General features: G+C 45.8%; 1 protein-coding gene across 2 annotated transcripts in view; it reads left to right on the plus strand.

The window, feature by feature from the left end:
- The window catches only part of GLE1 (GLE1 RNA export mediator), a 570581-nt gene that overhangs the window by 122558 nt on the left and 432022 nt on the right, over positions 1–16001 (plus strand). The window lies entirely within an intron of this gene.

Consider the following 16001-nt stretch of genomic DNA (forward strand, 5'->3'; position numbering starts at 1 on the left):
CAAGGGACATCATTTAGGGGTCGCCAGAGGTCGCAACTGCGACCTCTGAGGTCTCCCTTGCGACCTCAGGGGTGTCCCTTGTGACCTCTATAAAAAAAAAATAAAAAAAAATATTTTTTGTACGCAAGCTCCTGGCATGTGGCTCTTTACTTCTGGGGTGGCTGGCTTTCTTGTTCAGGCCCCTTAAAAAAAGAAGAAAAATAATAACAGGAGTGTCACAAGTCTAACACTTTCAGCACTGACCCCTAAATAATAAAGAATAGGAATACCAAATGTGTCTTTCTAGAATTTTATACAATAATTGCTAGGCTCATTACATGTTTATTTCAGGCACACTTCAGGGGGTGAGTCACTGATTTAGTCTATTCTTAAACGCCTCACTCAGCCTTTCATCCTTCTGAGGTCGATAAATGAGTACCAACACAGGTTGGGTGATATTGGGTGCCTATTTTGTCTATATAAAGCGCTTAAGCGTAAGTGCTATATAATAACACATTATCACTTGGTCATGGACGTCTGCTTGCATACAGTTATTTGGTAATATGGGCCAATACACACTGAACTTAATGATACATATGACGATCCATTCTTGTGTGAATGTTCATCATATAGTGATATACTAACTATATTTTTCGTAGTGTACAATGCTATGTGATGCCACTTCCTGTTTTGTCAATGGGGGAAATGTCGTGTTCCATCGCTACCCGCGATATCACTTCGGGGCGGGGTCAAATGACATAACTTCCTGTGATGTCATCAGGGGGTCAAGGGTTGTGTGATGTCATTTCCGCTACCCCTGGCATTTTGGTGAAATGACGTCCCTGAGCTTACCTGGGGCACAAGTGCTGGAAGATTCCCTTGGGTGGGAGCACTGGCAGCTTCTTTGGGATGGAAATGTGACTGCTCTTGTCTGGGGCAGGGGGTCAGTCCAGGCCACTCTAGACGGTGCAGGGCTGGCCCCAGACTGAGCTCATGTTTGCACAAAGACCTGTTTAGGCCTCGTTTTATGGTTTCCATAGACGGAGATGACCAAACACAGAATGATCGCAAGTATGGCTAAAAGAATGCATTTGTACCATAGTACAAATGGCATTGGTCTACTAATGCAGTAAAACCAGCTACACCCCTGGTAAAGCCAAAAGTAAACTACAGCAACCCACGCCATAATGCTAGTGTTAGGGTGGTTTTATCACCCTGGGGCCAAACTGGGGAGTTTAGAAAGCTGGAGCCAAATGGTCTACCATAGGCTAGCATATCAGAAAGGGTTGCAGTGTTAGTGAAACTTGAAGAGCAGAAGTCTCTATGACCACAGAACAGAAATACAGTTAAGAGCCAATAAAACAAAAAGAAAAATTATTCAGGGGTCTGATAAAATGGGAGCGCAGAACCATATAAAAATGTAGCTTGGCCCTGCAACACCAAGTGTTCCAGACCCAGATTCGACAACCAGAGGCCAGGGATCAATCAACGGCAGAGTAGCCCTTTCATGAAGGCCATTGCAGTAAGCAGCATTGAAGATTGAACACTTATCCCAGAAACCCTGTAGAGGACCAGTGAAAGGATGGGTGGGGGCGCGGGAGGGTATAGGACCTGGCATGGCTGCCCAGACTAAAGGGTGCTGCAAGAAAAGGCCAGGTATTGCAGGTTAGGGGTGTCACGGTATTAGTTTTATGACGGTACAATAACCTTCTTGCCAAATGATGGTATATCATGGTTATCGCGGTATAGCAGGTGGAGTTAACAAATCTTAACAAATATTTTCTAAAAGGTCATAAATTGTCAGATTTATCATCACAAACAAAAGCTGCACCCAGGGCCAGAATTGGGCTTTTCAACATACTTTCCACTGAAATGCCACCCCTTGCTTGCACCAAACACAAACGCACGTGTGGAGAGGAGGGGGAGGTGGGGCCCTGCTGCGACTGGCAAAGCAAACTGAATAGCTTTTCTTAAGTGGTCATTTAGGCTTTTAGCTCCCCCACTGGCGACTGGTGAAGATGAACATGTTGCCATATTGATAATCTGCATGCCACAGATCAATGGAGTCTGATGGTAGTATACGCTTGCGCGCATACACACGCACACGCACTCTCTCTTTACGTTACAGCCTTTAGTTTACTTCTGGGCCAAAAGGTGTTCAGTAATCACAGACATGTTACCCTTTGGTGTGGCAGCAGGGAATACCCACAGAGATGATTACATTTCACAGTGTGACTTATTATATGTAAATTCAATGAAAGAACCAGGGAAATCCCCCATTGTCATATGTTTAGAAAACATTATCCATTATAAATATATAAACCCCAAAGCCGCCAACCCAAAGTCCTGGGAGGATAGCTCAGCGGCAACGTGCGTGCCTTGGAAGCAAGACGACACAAAGCAACACAGGTTCGATCCCTGGGTCCGCGCTTAGAAACCTCTGGGTGTTCAAGCAGGTTATAAATACCCAACTAAGACAAAAACAATTACGCAACAAAATAAACAAAACCAATTTCTTTAACAGCGCCTCGATGCCCTGGGGCTGTGTGAGCGCTTTAAAAAAAAAAGTAAACCCCTTACCTTCTTGGCACTGTATTTATTCTTCCTATTGCTAACATGTTGATTTTGTGTCAGGCAAGTGTGGTTTATGGAATGGCATTAAAAACTGCTCAAACTGAAACTACTTGGCAGACGGCACATCCAACAGTGCAAGACCAAGACTGCGCAGAACTTGCTTACTGCAGCCTTTCCAAATCAGATTGAAAAGCACACTTAACGGTATGAACGGTATACCGGTATAAACAATGTGACGGTTATTATTGTTCAATTAGGTGGTTCACGGTATCTTTAACGGTATACCGTAATACCGTTACAACCCTATTGCAGGTGCAGAGGTCCCCTTTTTTCAGTTGGGTCTAGCTAGCTGATGGTTCTGGATTTGTATTTGGGTTGCGAAGTTGCATGAGGTTTTAAGATCCGAGCCACAGGATCCAAGATGGAAGAACATCCACAAGGGCATGGTAGCAGTGGGGAGCACATGGGCAACTCATTAAGCTGGGGTCGTACACTGCTCATTAGGGCTAAACGACTTGGTACTAACAGCAGTATGCTCTGGTGATGAGGAGCAGCTGCAGGAAAGCAGGTCAAGATGTCCCATGAATGAGAGATGCTTTGGCAGAGCAGCAGCAAGCCACTGTGTTCCAACCAAGCAGCCAGGGCTCTGATTTCAGGTCCACCAGCTGCAGGAGGGCGCCATAGGCTACAGGAGTCCAGCAGAAGGAGAGCAAGGGCTTGCAGCAAGGTATCTCCAACACAGGTTGGCTGCGAGGCTCAGCAGTATTGCCAGTCCATCTGCAGCGGGGTCCTCTGGGTCCTCCTGAATCTCCAGATCAACCCATCGCGGCCCGGGGAATTAGCCCTTCAGACAATCCACGTCTGTAGGCTGTTGCCCAAGTTTTTTCAGGCACAGCCACACAGTCGTGCATTAAGATGCCTGGAGAACCCACAGCCCCCACACACCCCCATCCTGCCTAAACCAGATACCAGTCCCACAAAGCGGGCGTTCTAGGCTGTTGCTGAATGGACATTCTGTCTATCCCCAGGGGTCCAAACAAAACCATAAAAGAATACGGCAGGCTGTGGCCTGGCACACCTATTGGCAGCACGCCATAGGCGAGCTGCTACTGCAGGGAAACTTCAGTAGAAACCCTGGCCTGGCGCGCCTAATGGCAGCCCTTGCCTGGCGCACCTATTGGCAGGTTGCTGAGTGAGTTGCTACTGCATGGACACTTCAGTAGAAGCCCTGGCGTGCCTAATGGCAGCACGCCACGGGTGAGCTGCTACTGCACGGAGGCTTCAGTAGAAGCCTGGGCCTGGTGCGCCTATTGGCAGCTCGCCACGGGTGAGCTGCTACTGCATGGAGACTTCACGAGAAGCCCTGGCCTAGCACATCTATTGGCATCACGCCATAGGCCAGCAGCTACTGCAGGGAGACTTCAGTAGAAGCCCTGGCCTGGCGCACCTATTGGCGGCACGCCATGGGTGAGCTGCTACTGCATGGTAGCTTTTGTTCCTATCAAAGTCTAGAATATCCAAAAAGCGGGCACTTGGTAAAAGGAAATGTTAAAAAGAATGTCTGACTTAACAGGTAGTTCCGGATCGATCTGTTCGGTAATGAAGCCGGCCAATGCGCAAGATCCTCCTGGGGCCCCCCAGCGAAGGACCGTGGCATGGCCTGCCTTCATTGCTGTGGTAGGGTAAGGCCTGCAGCGAGGCGCCACCCAGACAGACACTAGAGGAATGTCCTCTGGTTTATCATGTGACTGAAATGTAATGTTAAAGTTAAAGGACATTTGTACCGCGCACTATCACCACCGGAGTGGTCCTCTGGCGGCTCTGAAAAAGGACGGGAGGTGGCGGTTAGTGGGAGGAAGCTGGAAAAGTGCAAGAGCAGTGATGTGCTGTTGGTGGCCTCAGCCCGGTGAATCCGTTGACTGGGCCTTGGGTGTTTGCGGCAGCTGGGAGTCGTTGTGTACTGTTGTGCGAGTCTGTGTTTTTGTTTTGTTGTTGCAATGTACTGAGGTTTGTGCGGTTTGTTGTGCTGTAGGCTTGTGGTTTGGTTTGGAGTTTGAGAGGTGTATGCAGAGGGGGGGGGGGGAAATTGTTAGTACAATTGGTTAGCAGTTGGCATATCTATCCTGAATTGAGGCGCTCGGCTTCTGTAATCTCGCTAGATGGGGTTCGGGAGCACCTCTTTGATGATCTGGGTCCGTCCGGCCTTCAAGGTCCCTTTCACATCTGGTCCCCTGCTCCCCCAGCCTCCCTCACAGCCCTACCTGTCTTCCCTTCCCACTCATACGGCCAGTGCACCTGCCGATGTCTACAGCTCCGTTAATGTGGTGATTGCTAATATCCTGACACTTCTACAACACTGTGGTTCCTGGTGGCAACTCAAGGGCAAATGCGGGTGTAGGGTGGGATTAGGGTGGGGTTGTTGACTCCGTCTACCTGGGTGTCGCCTCTGTTCCACTCTACCCGGTGTCATGCAGGAAGAGCCAGTCCAGCTAGCATGGGTGAACTGGGACCCAAAAGAGGCCCTGGAAATAATGTTCAAAGTGCCACCAAATTACTATTTTCAGCAAGCCCAAGCCTTATCCTATGAGAAATTGTGGAAATGCCACACAAGAGGCCCATGGTCCACCCCTGCCCAGGGTGCAGAGGCCTACTGTGAAGTCTCCAGAGTTCCCCATGGGCCAGTCCACCCCTGCCAGCTAGGGGCTGGGAGGAGGAAAGTAGCCCTCCAGGTGTACTTGCCTCGGATGTACCAGGACCCGCAGTGTGCCAAGCAACACTGATGATCTGCTGGATGGAAGATGTGGGAGAAGACATTGGGGACCGACTCGGCAGTAGCAGTGCCTCAAACATTGTGGAAAGTGAAGCAAGTAGAATAGAAGCTGCCAAGCTGCAAAGACTGCCAAAATAGGAGCGCCAAGCGGCTCCTGTGGGCAAGGCATGAGAGCCATGTGTGGAACTGCATGGAGGGACATGGGACAGCAGCACAACATGGAAGCGATTGCCAGAACCAGAACAGGGGCTGTGGGGAACTATCCTGCATTTCAATCCTTCTGAGAACCAGAGTTCCCGCAAGCCTGGCAGTGTGCCTGCTGGAGCAAGAGAGAAAATGAGCGAGCCAGTCTTGAATGAGTAAAGGCAGATGGGGAAACTAGGAGCAATTCCCCATGCCAAGACTAAGTTTGAAAAGAAATGATGCAAGCTAAGGAATAAAGAAGTTTCCTGAGCCAAGTCTGTCAAAGGTCAAACGCGGCACATGTCAAGAGCAAGTATGATTTTTGAATTGGGATGCATGGGATGCATGTGCATGTGGTATTTTCTGCTGATTGGAAGGAGCGTTTCATTTCTCCTACGAACGCTCGTGCTTGCAAGGTCCATCCCTCACAGCTGCACTGCGAGCAGAGCTCTTGCAGCCCATTCTGCTTCCTGAACACGTGACACAGCACGTGACTGCCAGCCTGCACAAGTTGCCGGCACAGCCGCCCTTGCGGCGTATTTTCTGCTGATTGGAAGGAGCGTTTCATTTCTCCTACGAACGCTCGTGCTTGCAAGGTCCATCCCTCACAGCTGCACTGCGAGCAGAGCTCTTGCAGCCCATTCTGCTTCCTGAACACGTGACACAGCACGTGACTGCCAGCCTGCACAAGTTGCCGGCACAGCCGCCCTTGCGGCGTATTTTCTGCTGATTGGAAGGAGCGTTTCATTTCTCCTACGAACGCTCGTGCTTGCAAGGTCCATCCCTCACAGCTGCACTGCGAGCAGAGCTCTTGCAGCCCATTCTGCTTCCTGAACACGTGACACAGCACGTGACTGCCAGCCTGCACAAGTTGCCGGCACAGCCGCCCTTGCGGCGTATTTTCTGCTGATTGGAAGGAGCGTTTCATTTCTCCTACGAACGCTCGTGCTTGCAAGGTCCATCCCTCACAGCTGCACTGCGAGCAGAGCTCTTGCAGCCCATTCTGCTTCCTGAACACGTGACACAGCACGTGACTGCCAGCCTGCACAAGTTGCCGGCACAGCCGCCCTTGCGGCGTATTTTCTGCTGATTGGAAGGAGCGTTTCATTTCTCCTACGAACGCTCGTGCTTGCAAGGTCCATCCCTCACAGCTGCACTGCGAGCAGAGCTCTTGCAGCCCATTCTGCTTCCTGAACACGTGACACAGCACGTGACTGCCAGCCTGCACAAGTTGCCGGCACAGCCGCCCTTGCGGCGTTAAGCCCTGGAGACTGTAAGGGCTGGAGATACTGTTTTGCTGTTTGGCTGTGATCTGTGAGTACACTGTTCTGGGCCTTCCCAAGCCAACCCAATTGAAGTTGTATTCTTACTACGAGGGTTTGGGGTGGAGAGTCGGACTCTGGCAGCTCCACAAGCCGTCGGGCGTTCCCTTCCCAGAAAATGACTATTACGCTGACACAACTCATTTACTAAAACTTTTATTTAATTGAGTGTGTAACATTGCTTTTTATTTTTAATTCGCTCTTAATGCTAGGTTACATATATACTTCATAGGGTTTTTAGACAATGTACTGGTCTTTCAGAGTTTGATTTTCGCTACTGTGCCATACTCTAACACTTGCATTTTTAAAATTTAAAAATTGCCTAGTATTTTTTGCTGTGTGTCTCTATGTCTAACTTCCCCTGACATCTAGGCTTATTTCCAGTGTATTTCTGGGTACCTTCTCTGGCATAACTCTTATTTTCTTTCTCATTCTGCCTTCTGTCAGGCTGAGGTTTTATCTGAATGACACGTAAGGGACTTAGAAGTCAGACTGCTATGGAGGTCTCACCTCCTTTGTCCCTTTCACCCATTGTCAGTATGCCCTCCATGCCATCTACAGTTATTGTGCCAGAAACCCCCATTTTTATTGCCATGGGGAGTTCTGATGATGCTCCACTTCAGGCCCATTATAACCCTCTCCTTTTAAGGGACATAGCCCAGGCCCAAATTCATTTGAGAGAGAGGTCTGAGGTTTGCAATGCTATGGGTATCACTTTACGTAATACAGCTCATAATAACTGTATTTTCAATGGAATACATGACATTTCTATAGATACTCAGGAAGAACGTCTAGCTGCTACTCTTGCCTCAAATCTTTTGGTCGGGGTCAGTTTCTCAAAGACAAAAAGTAACATGGCATATGACAACAACCCTTTGCCTAATATCCCTTTTCCAATGATTGCCTCACTGAATCCTAGTATGCCCATACCCCCAGTCATGGTGGATGAATCAGAAGTTACTGTATCACAACTATTAGAGAAGGACAGTGGGAGCGTTGTTATCTCTCACACTCAACCCTCTTTAGGATCCAAAGCATTACTCAGTGATATTAAGCACACATCTTCTTCTCACGTTAACCTTTCTACTAGTGTGGTGGGAACTCCCTTCTCCCCTAATGGGATCTCTTTGCCGTTCAAAACCCCTCTCAATAAGCCCCGTAACTCAATATCAAAAATAAAAATTAATCTAGGTACCCAGGGTAATCCAATCCAGGGGAAAAACATCACACATTTTTTTGGTAAGAAATCTGTTTCTAGCACTCTGGCTAAATCTCCTCACCCTCTTCCTCCAGTACATACCCCGGCCCACACTAACTTAATTAACGTAGCTAAGAAACTGGATATTGAAGATCTCTCAGTCCAGGATATTGACGATATCAGTATCATAGAATGTGCAGATAAGGCAATTGCTGATAGCCACTTGGACTCCCATCTTAACAAAACAAATAATGTAACACAACAAATTTGTGATGAATCATGGGCAGGTTCCCCTTCAGATCTCACTAACTTTATTGACGAGTATACTGAAAAACAAAACTGGTTAAAAGAAAGAGGTCTTCTTCCGGACTTCAAAACTGATCCGCCCAGTGAGTCTATTCTACATCATACCCTTAAAGATGTTGATGATAGAATTAAACTCTCCCACCCAACTATCTCTGCGTTGAATATGGTTCTGAGTTCCTTTGTGAGTCTCTATGATAACATCTGGTTAGAGGTTACATCCCATTCACGTATACTTTCTGAAATATATTCTAGGCTGGAGGGCCTAGATAGATTTGAAGATTTAGTAAAAATTATAAAAGAAGAAAAACAATTTTTGAACACTCAAGGCCTTGACCCTACCTCCTTCAATCCACCTTTGGCCCCTATACACGATTTTCATCAGGGGACCACGGCAACTACTTTAGGGGTGGTCCCCAATGCGGCCCCGGGTCTTCCGGTTCTCCAACCACTAGATCTTGATTCCCGGGGCTCTTCCTCTATGACTCCCCGAGCTGCCTTTGATGGTTTGCGAGAGGCTGACGACCCTACAGATATATTTCCCAGTGTCCCGACTGTATTCTCTACGGAAAGAGGAGAGGACAAAGTACAGGAGGATCTGCCAAGGGTATCCCTCAAACCCTCTATACAAGATCGTTCATGTGCAGGTGGGACTGCAGAGTCGGCCGTCCGTTCTAAAGGTGACCATATCGCATCCTTAGGAGAAAACATGATTATCCTAACTCCAGAAATCGCAGCAATTTCCTCTGAGCCCCCAGAGGAAAATTCCTGTCCAAGTCCTCCCCTGTCTAGGAAAGAAAAGGAAAATGAGCCAACAAATGAAGAAAACAAAAAATCAGAAGATTGTCAAAAAGATTACTTCGTATACTAATCAATTTTTCAAAAACCTCTTTATGGCAAACTCTTTTTAGTCCCTTCAACCACTGTTGCAGTTCCACAGGGGACTGATAACTCTGTTGAACCAATCCCCTCTTCCATCCATGTGACCACTCCAGATACCACCAATGCTCCACCTATTTTTCCACCTGCATCTGTTTTAACGGATGCGGTGGGTATGCTGACTAATACCTCTGCTTCTATAGATGCGGGGCCAAGGACTGTTGGTACTGGTGAAATTGCAGTTTCTAGCATTCGGATAACACCTCTTACCGTACCAGCATCCACTAGTACCAACCCTGTAGCACTGCCAACTGATATTGTTGCAGCGGAGGCTATGGACTCTGCCCCAGAAGCAATTCTCCCTTCTACTTCTCTGGAGTCTATTTCTGGAAAAAGCCTGAATCATCCGGACACTTCTCTAACTACGCCGACTGTTAATATGGTTAACATTGATATGGTTAAACATTTATTTCAGTCACTACTTGTTCCCAAGATCAGCAAGGTGACAGTGTCTAATTCCAACGTAAGCCTGTCACAGGACGAGGTTCCTACTACTCGGCTCTCTCCTTCTGACCCGGCATTCTTGTCTGCTCCTGAGGAGCCCCCTGTTAATATGGACTGCATTAAGAGGGATGGAGATATGACAGATCGATCAGACAATGTCTTATCGACTCTCCCCCCTTTTAACCATGCTTCTCTTAGCATCTCAAATATGCGCATGTCTGCGGCTCGAGAAGCGGTCCCCTCTGGGTTTGACTTTGCCCATAATAAGAACGTTTCCAAATCTTGGGAAAGATTTCCACTGGGGCCAAATGTCAACCATAATAGGACTATACTAAGAGGGGCAAGGGGTTGTGATCTGGCGGCTGACCCCCTTGGTCACTTTACCAAAAAAATTACTGAGTCCTTACCTGTCTCTGCAACAACAAAAGTTTCTGGTGATGTTATACAGCTTTCCAGTCTTTGGGGCGAAGATATGCCAATCTGTTTAAATCGTGGTAACATACTTAAAATCTTTCACCAACTTCCTTCGCTTTCGCTTATCTCTAGCTATGACATAGATTGCATTTTATTCCCTTTCCATGATCGGGTAGATGTTAGTAATATTATTCTTAGATCGAAGGTAGTTTTAAACTTGATCATGGGGCATATGGAAGGGTTGAAGCAACTAGGATTTGAAGCAAAAATAGTGGACTCTTCTCAATTTGCCAAAAATAAAGGAGAGGGGGCTGAATATAGAGGTAATCTTACAATGGTCTACCATCCAGAAAGAACTCCCCCACCCCAACGGAGGCATTTTTTGCCCAAATCTAATGGAGACTCCGCGAGCTGGGCACATGTCACCGCAGGCTTATGGAAATGATTTAATTCCCGCTAAATCAGAATCCTCTTCGAAGGCCCGCCCTCTAAATAGCTTCAGTTTCTTTTCTTGGAACTCTAGAGGTAATTCCCATTTGCTCACAAACCTAGAAACGGTTGCCGTGATTAAGGCTTCGCACTGTTTTTTTCTCCAAGAAACTTGGCTACTTTCAACTCCAGTTCTTGATGGATTCGATATTTTCTCTCAATGTGCCAAACCTAGCCTGGGAGGCCGCGCATCGGGGGGACTCATTATAGGGGTAAGAACCTCCTTCGGCTCTGTTGCTAAGGAGCTTTCGGATACACCTTTTGGCTTTATGGCCTTAGAGGTGCTTTTTCCGGATTCTAATTGTTACTTTCTCTTGGTCAATGTTTACTGGCATATGGGAATCTCTCCTCTCGAATTGTTTCTGGAGAAGTTAACTGATACTATCCTTGCCTGGAGATATCTGCACCCCATGGGCAAACTCATTCTGGCGGGCGATCTAAATTCAGACTGTACTCTCTGTCTGGAATCCAATTATGATGACCTGGGCTTGGTTATGGAAGACGATCCACGTACAGGACTAAAACTTACATGGGGCCGATCTTGGAATCTGGCTTTGGATTCAATTGGCCTAACTTGTCTTAACAGCCATTATGATGCTACTAATCCTTCCTGCCCAACTTGGCGTAGATCGTCCTCATCTTCCACCTTAGACTACGTCTTTGTCGACCATTCCCTGATTCCATTTTCTTCTAATGTCGAGGTGTCCTTCAACTCATGGAGCGACCATGGTATTCTCCGGGTTCAATTTCTATGCCCCTTTTTCACCAAGCTTCTGCCGGAGGGTGGACCCACTCAGCTTTATACTGTTAGTCAAGGGACAGGGATAAGGTGGTCTCCTTTTAACATCAGTGTTCTTAATAACAAACTGATCTCTTCCCTTAACCACACCTCGCTCTGCTGGAAAATAGCAGTCTTTAACACCTCTTCTTTTGATAGTTTTCTCAATGTCTTACAGAGTAGTATTTATGGCCAGCTAAGGAAAGGAGTCTTCAAAAAATTTCACAACCATAGTTTCGACCAACAATTGGCCAATGTTAAGGCCTTTACTAAGAAACTTATTAGGGATGTTCAAGCCCTAGATTTGGATTGGGCAGATAAAACAACAAAAATTAAAACCATTCGTCAAAAATACAAAAACTACTGTAAGCATAGAAAAATTACTATGATTCAAAATGACGCACAGTATATGCTTGCAGTACTAATAAAACGAGATGCGAGGGCTTTCTGGGCTTCGGTTTCCAGCCTTGATAACACATTGATGGCTGATCAGCTTAATGCAATCCCAGAGGCCAAATGGTTTGACTATTACTCTAAACTTTTTGATATTGGGGAGGAAGACTTGGCTTCGGATGCATTGATGATTTACCCATCGAAAGACGCATGGAAACCAGTTTTTGATCTGGAGACAGTGTTCTGTCTTATTTCTAAGGCTAAGAAATCTAGGGCGCCAGGCCCAAATGGCCTTACGAACAATACATTCAAAGCCGAGCCCGAGATTTGGGCCAATCTACTCTTCCTGCTTTTTCAGGACGTAGTAAATTCCGGGAAGGTCCCTATGAGTTGGCATACGGCCCATATTGTCCCAATCTTTAAGAGAGGCTTACGCTCTGAGGTAAAGAATTATAGACCGATCTCTCTTATAGACGCGGACTGTAAGCTTTTTGCTTCTCTGCTCCTCTCCCATCTTAACATATGGATTAGGGACAATCATATTCTCCCCAAATACCAAACTGGCTTCAGGGCCGGCCACTCTACCAATCTCAATGGTCTTATTATAACTGCCCTTCAGGCCTCTTCTTGGGGAAAATCTGATGGTCCTCTGTATGTCGCCTCTATTGATTTATCCAATGCATTTGATCTGGTCATTAGATCCAGATTATGGGAAAAATTAACTAAATGGGGCATCCCGGCGGGCCTCCTTTCTCTCATTATGGCCCTCTATGAAAACTCGGGGATACACATCAGGCTAGATTTGGCTGGTACTCTCTCTAGGAGGATTAGGACGCGTATCGGGGTGAGACAGGGTTGCTCGTTAGCTCCCTGTCTATTTATCCTCTATTTGGCTGATGTGGATAACTTCCTGAAAAATGCAGGCATGGTGAGTGCTAAACTTGGGGACCTGAGATTCTCATGGTTGGCATATGCCGATGACTTTCTCTTGTTCGACCAGACCAAAGTGGGCCTGCAGAGGCTCCTGTGTAAATTTGAACAGTACGCACTGCTAAATGGGCTGAAGATCAATCCTGGTAAAACACGTATCATGGAATTCTCAAAGGGGAGAACCCGAAACAACAAAGTATGGAAAATGGGGGGAACAAACATTTCTCGAGTTAACAAAATCGTCTATTTGGGCTTTTTGATCTTGGCCCAACCATCGGTGATAGAACTGAGACGATTTCTTAGACAGAAACTGCTCCCTCTCATCTCCCAATCACGTACTTTGGAGAATAAATATTGTATGTTTTCCCTCAAACCCGTGGTAGACTTTTTCAAGGGTAAGGTGACTCCAAAGTTATTGTATGGTATGGAACTCCATTATTTTACACTTCTGCCCTTCTGGGACTCTCTTGAAGGTATTTACTGGAGGAAAGTTTTAAAACTGCCCAATTCAATTCCTACTGTTGCCATTAGATATGAGTTGGGTCTGGTTTCTCTACAAGCTAGGATTCTTTGGAGGGTTCTCTCATTGTTCTCAGCCTTGCTTTCCCCTAGACCTGATACTTTATATGTTGATGTGGGCCACATGATTTTTTCCCAGACACACTCGGGCCACAACATATATCTCCATCTTTTCTCCACTCTCTGCGATAAGACCCTGATGGACATATCCTCCGACAGGGATACATTACTTACAAACCCTAACAAGGTAAAGGAGTCTCTGTTCAGCCATGATTGGAGCAACACTATCGAAAAACTTCATGGTTATTCCTCACTGAGTGATCTTCAATTTGATCATAAGAAGAGAGGTGAGATGTCCTTTATTTTGATCCAATTTCCTAATAGACACTACCGCTCTCTTCTTATAAAACTCAGATGGAACCTTCTTCCCACTCGGGAAGTCCTACGCAAAAGGAAGAAGTTTTCTGATTTGGATCCCACCTGTCGTTTCTGCAAACTTTTGGGGGTCACTGAAACTTCTCGGCATCTCATTCTTGACTGCAAGGCTTTGACCTCTTTAAGGGACAAATATCTAGGCATTTTTAATGTTATGGGGCGACTGGGGGTAGACAATTGGATTTGGTCACAATGTCTCTCAATCTCGAACATCAAGGTTGGTCTGGCCGTGGCGGGCTTTATCAGAGCCCTTGACCTATATGCCCCTTTGGTCTGATTTCTGCTCCTATTCTTGGAAATATGATTTTTTTACTATATGAGCACAGTGTTTTTAATACGAGCAATGTATTTCATATTTTATACCTTGTATTTATTCTATCTGTTATTCTCTGTAACTAGTACTTTATATTGACTTGATTAATCTTAGACAATCAAATTTCAAATCTGAAACCGGTTGATTATCTATTGTCTGTCCCTTTTCTGTAAAATTTGCAAACTTTTGCAACTTATGTAAATCTGTAATTTCGTATTTCTTTAGCGGGCATTTTCTTTTTCTTCTTTTTTCAAATGCAAATGCAAAGCAATGAATGTTTATCTTTTTTTTTACTATTTTGTTTTTAATTATAAAGTTTGTTCTATTTGTAAAGGTTTTTTGTAAACCATATACAATAAAAAAAAAAAAAAAAAAAAAAAAGAATTGGGATGCATGTTGGTGGGAAATGTAAGTCTTACTGATCCCCAAAAAAGTAGAATCCAAGTCTTCCCAAGGAAGCAGATGTGATGCATGTCAGGAATTGGAAGTGTTTCATCCCAGGCTAGGTCATCAGTGATTTCCAGTTGGTATCGGTCACTTTTTATAGCTAAAATGAATGCATGCTTAGGTGTAAGGATGTGCTGATAAGGATTTTAGGAGGCCACCCTATTTATAGTGAACAGGGGCACTGTGCATGGGTAGCCAAAACCCTCAAGGGACCAACGGAGCGCTATGAAGGCTGTTCTCTTGAGAGTGGAGTCTCAATGTCCACAAAGTATAGCATACAACAATTCAATTAAGACAGGTAAGTACACAAATACTATATTTATTCTAGGTCCAAACCAGGCAAGCGGGTGATAATATCACATAGCACTCAATAATAAACATTTCGGAGGCTTGTGTATTTGCTTAGAATCGCATGCTATGCATAGGCCGACATCTAGTGTTGGGAGCAGAGGATTGCACATATTTTCTTTGTATTGTGTTCTAGCTATGTTACTTAACAATTGCGATTTTTCATACAAAACAAAGTGGTGTGATTCATGTTTTTTTTTTTTAAATAAATGACTGTTAGTCAGAAACCTGTGCAGTTCCCTCTGGGACCACTGCAAAAGATTTAAGACTACAGGTGTTTGGCAGTAAACCCACTTGGTAGCAGTCTGTACCACACAGATTCACTTGGTAGCTGTTGCTGAGCAGTCAGACTTCTCTCAAGATGAGTTGGGCAGTATACAGAGTATTCACAATAGGTCAAAAGAACACAGTAGAACAAGGAAACACTGACCAGGGCTTGGTGTAAAAGAGATATAATTATTTATTTAAAACCACATCTAGAAAAACCCACAGGCACTAATAGTAAGCAATTAAAAAACACGGTCACTAAGATATACACTCCCTTAGAAGAATTTTAGACAAGTCTTAAGTAAAGCCCCACTTATTTTCAGACAGCGGTGAGCGCTTAACGTAGATGGCATTCCAATAATTCATTTTAAAAGGGAGAGAAAAGCAGAGAATAAATTGAAACAGATGCCAACACTTTTTCACGAACACAACAAGAGAGGAAGTCAAAGTAAAACCGTGAAGTTAGAGTTCAGTAGGCTGGATCCACTTTAAGAGGATGAAACGAAATGTGTCCAAGGTCACACGGTTGCAGTGCACAAAAGTCTTGAAAAGGTTCAAAAAGAGTTGGATCAAAGAAAGGGACCAGTCAGGTCAAGGCGGCCAGCCCAGAAAGTTAAGGGGTTATTATTACCTTGTAGCAATCTTTCGAAAGGGAGGCCTGGTGGACACGGTACCTTAAAGTGGTGAGAATACTCCAGCGGCGGCAGTTGTTCCTGGCAGCGGATGCAAGTCGGTGCTTCGTCCGGGGGGAAGAGAGGATCTCGTCGGGGAGGAAGACAGTTCGTTGCACTGCCGGGGAAGAAACCAGCCGCAGAGTTTCTCAGGTAAAAGGAACGGTCCTTTGATTCGCGGTCCAGTGGTAAGTGGCTATCCGGTTGCCGGGGTGCTTGGCACGGGCAATTCGACCACCAGCCGGTCTGGGGTGCGAAGAGAAGAAGGTAAACTGGTTGTGCCCA

Source organism: Ambystoma mexicanum, chromosome 8 (genome assembly GCF_040938575.1).
Source record: "Ambystoma mexicanum isolate Mex_15411 chromosome 8, UKY_AmexF1_1, whole genome shotgun sequence".
Lineage (NCBI taxonomy): Eukaryota > Metazoa > Chordata > Amphibia > Caudata > Ambystomatidae > Ambystoma > Ambystoma mexicanum.